Source organism: Amblyomma mixtum, chromosome 3 (genome assembly GCF_055824585.1).
Source record: "Amblyomma mixtum isolate Tamu chromosome 3, ASM5582458v1, whole genome shotgun sequence".
NCBI lineage: Eukaryota > Metazoa > Arthropoda > Arachnida > Ixodida > Ixodidae > Amblyomma > Amblyomma mixtum.
In genome coordinates this window covers 28604730-28610741 of record NC_143014.1, presented here as the reverse complement: position 1 = coordinate 28610741, position 6012 = coordinate 28604730, and the positions used below count along the sequence as shown (strand labels likewise).

The following is a 6012-nucleotide window of genomic DNA, read 5'->3' as shown; positions in this document are numbered from 1 at the left end:
AATGTCCCCTTCAAACCCTGTGGTGTGTACTCGCCAAGACGTCATGCCCACACATCATTGCCTTGCCAAGATGCGCACGACAAATGCGCGGCAATATGAGGTCGTCCGAGAAGCCGTCCATCGACTCACCTTCCCAGACCCTTCGCCACTTCAAATCTTCCTCACAGGAGTAGCGGGGTCTGACTAGGCGTTTATTATGGATATCTACAACAGATATCTTAACCCTGCTGGCGCAGACCATGTAAACGCCTACATGGGCGTGCTAAACCTGGTAAGGCGGTGGTCGCCGTTGTAGGATTAACTGTACACGAAACCTTTAAATTCAGCGTCAGGGGGGACTGTGGGCTCCACTTTCCGCTACACTTTCAGGAATATCAAGTGCGTCATTACCGACGAAGTTAGCATGCTGTCTGCCGACATACTTCAGAAAATCGACTTCAGACTCCGGACCATCACTTCGAAATATATTCAGCCCTTCAGAGGGATTCGGTGTTATTTTCTGCGAAGGCCTTCGGCAGCTTCCCCCCGTTCGTGCCGCCGAGGTCTTGAAGCGCGTCAAGACAGACAGTATGTTTAACACGGAAATTTCATGGCAAATATGTAATACTTTTGCCTCACCTAAGTCTTAAGGAAAAAAGATTTCAGGTTCTCGACGATAGTTGCCAAAATTGGAGACGCTTTCCAATTGGATCCCGTGGAAACTGTACTAATCGAAAGCCGCTTCATCACATTTTAACGAGTAGCCACTTGTTGTCCTGGTGCCATCCGTTTGTACTATTCTAATAAGGACTCAAAAAACAACCATAGGAGCCGACGACAATGCATTAATATGCACGGCACGGGACACAATCATTGTACATAGGCAAGGCGCAAAGTCGATTCGCTGCCCAGGGCCGAAATCGGAGATCTACCAGATAAAATAACGCTATACGTTGGCAAGCCATACATGCTTAGCCTCAATGTTCATCTGTCCTACGGCAGCCTCGTTAATGGGTCCGTCGGTATGCTCCAATACATCCAGCAAGACGCGCTTGGAAAGCCAAAACGAATGTGGGTGCAGTTCAGTGAGCTGGGCTGCAAACTCAGGATTGGAAAAATAACTGCCACAAAAAAAAAAAAACGCCAATTGCTTGCACTCGACAAAAAGGCCCAACGAAACTGAATACCCATCGAAAAGCGCACAGTTATTCGTTATAGATAAGAAAAACAATACATCTGTTTGGATCAACAAGGGGAAGCTTTGGGCCAGTTGGTCTGACATGTTGGAGAGGAGGAATAACCGCGAACTTGGACGAGACTTAAGAACGAGAAACGCTTGTCCTGTCTTCTCGTTCTTAAGTCTCGTCCAAGTTCGCTGTTATTCCTCCTCTCCAACATCTGTTTGGAGATCGCAGCTGCCAATTTTACAGCCAAGAGCAATAACTATTCACAAATCACAGTGAAGAACCTATGAGAAAGTCGGGCACTCCTATACGAAGACTCATCCCCAAAAGTTGGTATACGTGGCACTGAATCAAACTACAGGTATCACCGGTTCTACCTCACAAATGACGACAGCGACTTCACGTTTTACCTCGGCAAGCCAAATCCGAACAGGACACTTGCCCATGAATTATGTCGGTTTCGCACACAAAAGCTGGAAACCATTACCGCCAGATGCTACGCCATGATTGATTCGCATGCAATCTCAGTCTCTGCACTTAACATTCGCTCATCATACGCCAAGCCTCTGTCCTTTGCCTTTCAGGAGCATAGATCTACCCGCAACAGCCCATTCAAGTAACAGTCTATCAATACTGCTCTGGCGCTTGAAGACATCGTATCAGAGCAGCGCGAGCGACCATATACGTTCATGCGGAGCTTTCTGCGACGCTCGTTCAAGTATTCAGCACATCTGACAGGCTTGTTGGGCCTGTAAGTCGTGGCAGCCTAGCAGGGTCGCCTCCCAGTCCTCCCGGGTTGGGTTGGGGATGGGGGGAATAGCCGGGTTGGAGAGGCAGGCCCACAGCATGTGACAGGTGTCAGAAGACACCGCACTACAGTGCGGGCAGCTGCCGTTAAAGGAGGGGTCAAAATGTTTTAGTGCTGCCGGGCACAGAAGTGTATTGGTGAGAAGGCGGAGAAGGAGCCGCTCACCCGCCTTCTTCAGACCTTTATATGGGCGAGGGTAAAGGCGATGACTGTCTTGACAGTAGGTTTCAATATCTTTGAAGGTATAGATCGGATTAGGATCGGGTTCCTGATCGGGTGGGGAGGAGAAAACAGCCCGGTGAGAGAGCGCGCGGGCGGCTGCGTCTGCTGCTTCGTTTCCTGCCAACCCTTGATGAACAGGGGCTCATATAAGGTAACGGTGTGCGGGGTCCGTATCCCGTATCCGCCTGGCGGGAGAAGCCGCGAGGAGTCAAGACCTCCTCGCCTGCTTCTAATCGCGGAGGTCCCGGCACCCGTCACCAAGGCCTGCTTGGTTTGGTTTATTGGGGTTTAACGTCCCAAAGCGACTCAGGCTATGAGGGACGCTGTAGTGAAGGGCTCCGGAAATTTCGACCACCTGGGGCTCTTTAACGTGCACTGACATCGCACAGTACACGGGCCTCTAGAATTTCGCCTTCATCGAAATTCGGCCGCCTTGGCTGGGATCGAACCCGCGTCTTTCGGGCCAGCAGCCGAGCGCCGTAACTACTGAGCCACCGCGGCGAGGCCGAGGCCTGCGTGCCGGGGAGGGGGAGTAGGGGACATCCTTATGTGGTGGAAAACAAAGTTGATATCATCATCATATATTATCATATATCATCATCATATATTTCTTATATATATTAATGACTTACCCAGTTATCTGTCATCCTCAAAATGCATTTTATATGCAGACGATACTACTATATTTAGCTCAGATAACGTCATCTCTCGTCTCATTTCTGAACTAAACATTGACCTTCAAAATAACATTCGGTTGTGTAACAATAATATGATTCATATTAACCCTCTAAAACAAAATTCATGGTATTCAGCTTCCATCAAAGAAAGTTAGCCTCTATTCCGTCTATCAATATCGCTAGCCAAACTATATTTCTCTTTATCAGTGCTACGTTCCTTGGTGTACATCTCGATAACCATCTGAAGTATCATGACCATATTACTTAAGTTTATTAAAAAAAACTGCACCTGGGATACGAATTCTTATCAAAGCACGACCCTACTTTAGCTTTAACACATTGATCGCATTATATCACTCATTCATACACACTCAATCACTTATGGCTTAACATGCTGGGGAAATACTTACAGCTCTCACCTTGCATCAACTCAGGTAATCCAGAACAAAGCTATAAGAATTATTACACCAAGCCCGTGTATTACTAATGCCAGATCTTTACTCCATATGAGCAATACCCTGTTTCAGAGCTCATCAAATTTCATTTAGGTATATTGTTCTTCAGTATCATCAACAACCAATTACCAACAGTTGAGTTTTTATCTTCCACACTCACCAATTCCAACACTGCCCGGTTTGCTTCTAACAACAATTTCTTCCGAACAAAAGTTCGTACTAACTACGGCAAGCAGACTATTCAGTATTCATCGATTTCATTATGGAACACCTTACCTCTGAATATTAAAAACTCGCGTTCAGTATTTAATTTTAAACAGACCTTAAAACAATACTTGATAGGAGACAGTTAACCATTAGTTTCTTTTCGTTTCTTTCTTTCTTCTTTTTTCCTTGTTTTTTTCTTTGGAGTTTATGTTCTTTGTCTACAAATGTATGTATTAAGTCTTAATTCCGTATCATCTTTCATTCTTAAAATGCTGCGCATTGTTTACTTAACCCAATGGTATTATGAACAGGAGGTCCACTTTCAGTCATGGACTATGGGACCTCTTTCTGCATATCAATGTGTATTGAAGAAATGATTGACTAATAAAAATTCTTATTCTGGTCATCTCGCCGCGGAGCCGCCGCCGCCGCTGTTTGGTATGACGTCACACCGCTTGCCTCGTCGTTGCGCTTGCCTCCGCTCGCTTCGCCAGCTGTGTCACATGCTTTCGCTACGTATATCCTGGCATAGCTGAGCTAAGCCACTGCCAATTTTGTGACGCAGCTCGAGCTAAGAAAATCTCTGGCGACTACCCCGAGGAAGTGAACGGATACCACTTCGAAAAGTGGTTCAGCCAGAAACATGATTCAAAAGGGTAGAGAGCTGGACCAGTTGGCACATAGTTCTAACAAAAAAAAAAAAAAAACAGCGGAAGGACGCAGACACAGAGAGGGACACGGGACGACGCTGGCCAGCGTCCACAGGACCAGCGTCGTCCTGTTCAGTTGGTTTTTTCTTTAGAGCCAGAAACTGCTCCCACAACTACCACCTGGCAGTGTTATAGTCATAAATAACGCGCCATATCATTCTGTGAAGGAGGATAAAGTGCCGCGCATGAGTAGCCTCAAAAAGGACATATAGGCTTGGTTGTCCGGAAAAGGTGTAGCGTGGAGCAGCGACACGGTGAAGGCGGAGCTCATGAAGCTTGACGGCAGCGTAAACAACGGCGTGGACCGATACCGTGTAGACTGTGTCGCTGAAGTTTATGGTCACCTTTTTGTCAGGGTTGCCAGATTGGGCTATTAATAGCCAAATTGGGCTACTTTTTGTCCGAGTTGGCGTCAGAAATTTCGTTTTGGCTATGTGGCTACTTTTGGGCTATATCCTTTTCATGCGTGAAAAAAAAAGTTAAAGTAGTTATAATGTGCTCGAGAAAACTTATGTGTTTCAGGTGGTCAAGGATCATGGCCTTTTGATTTCTTTTATAAAGAGTGGACACTAAGTGAATATTGCCCCCCCGGAAACACTTCAGGGCCTATACAGATTCCACTTAATCCGCGAACTAACGCCACCCGCGCTCGCTCGCCACTGAACATCGCTTCGGCTGCGGTAGGTGGCTGGTTGGAAACCCACCGCCAGGCATGTCCTTTTCTTGTATTGTTTAATCTGGTACTGCGGACAGATTCTGCACAAGATACGCATGAGTCAAGTAATGCTTATGCATTAATAACTTCATTTTCTGTTCCCTAATATTTTTTGTGGTGTACACAGCAAGTGCGCCACTCGCAAGAGCCTACGGTTTTTCTGCAGACTCAAGCGGCACACGTGCAGCCCTCGAGGTTCATTGCGAGCGGCGCGAGAGCGCCGTGTCCGTTGCGTAATCTGCGTGCACTCAAGCGGAGCCATGGAGCCATCCTTCGGCGCGGCGCGGAACCCACTGTAACTAACGAAGGCGGCAGAAGTTAGTGGCATGACATGGCATTAGATCCGTCGCTACGAGAACTTTCAGAATGGGCAAGTGGGCGATGTACATCCGGAACTACAAAAAGAAATGAAAAAAGGAGCCAGAATGGGTAATATGTTTTTCTCATTATTCTGAATGTGCTGTTAGACTGAAGATAAAATCGACATAGATTATCATCTAATGACATATATCCTTGATTTATTCTGAGCTCATGCATATCGTAGAATATAGCTTCAAGAAGGCGCATGCTAGATGCTTTGAGGTGACGCTCTCAGTGAGACCCTTTCTCTTAAAGCATAAAATTTAAATGTGAGGCTACGTAAGTATACAGTAAGTTATTTTCACTGCCGATGTGTCTAATCTACGCGCGAACATTTAAAAGGTGAAATATTCCTAAACTAGAGCTGCGATTCCGTTATATAGCGCCGCCGTTCTTTTCCGCGTGCAGAATCGTTGTCATCACCCGCCTCAGGTGATATGGCCTACTGCCGCGCCTGCAAAGTGGAACTGCGGCCCCATCTTTAGGACCTGGTTAGCGCACCTGGTTAGCCGCACTGGTTAGCGTGCATGACGGGTGCGAAACGTAACAACGTAAAGAACACGCCGTGCGCACCCCCTCAGACATCATGTGCGGGAAAGAAATCTAATACGTAAATATTGCTGCCGAAAATTAATTTAATATGCTTAAGAAATGTCGTCACAAAAACCAATATTTTTGGCTACTTTTGGGCTACA

The 6012-nt window shown here is 46.5% G+C and overlaps 1 pseudogene; it reads left to right on the top strand.

Moving 5' to 3' along the window:
- The first annotated feature begins 253 nt into the window (after positions 1-253).
- LOC149349506 (uncharacterized) lies at positions 254-1812 on the top strand (annotated as a pseudogene).
- The last annotated feature ends 4200 nt before the right edge of the window (positions 1813-6012 follow it).